Raw genomic sequence first — 234 nt, 5'->3', positions numbered from 1 at the left:
CGTTTGTCGCTCCTTCCCAAAGCTGGGGCACCTGGGAGGGAGCAGGGGTGGTATGGCACCCCTGAACCCCACTTTCTGCTCCCCTGTTAGAACTGGGGCACCCCGGCGAGAGCAGGGGTGGCGCGGCATCCCCGTTAGGGGAGGGTTCCCTGGGTAAAGGGAGGAGGCACCGAGTGCGTGGGGCGGCGGAGACACGCCTGCCCGCTCACATCTGCACTCCGCGGCCGGTGGCCT

The sequence above is a fragment of the Myotis davidii genome, unplaced genomic scaffold (genome assembly GCF_000327345.1).
Source record: "Myotis davidii unplaced genomic scaffold, ASM32734v1 scaffold573, whole genome shotgun sequence".
Taxonomy (NCBI): Eukaryota; Metazoa; Chordata; class Mammalia; order Chiroptera; family Vespertilionidae; genus Myotis; species Myotis davidii.
Note: the sequence above shows the minus strand (reverse complement) of the source record.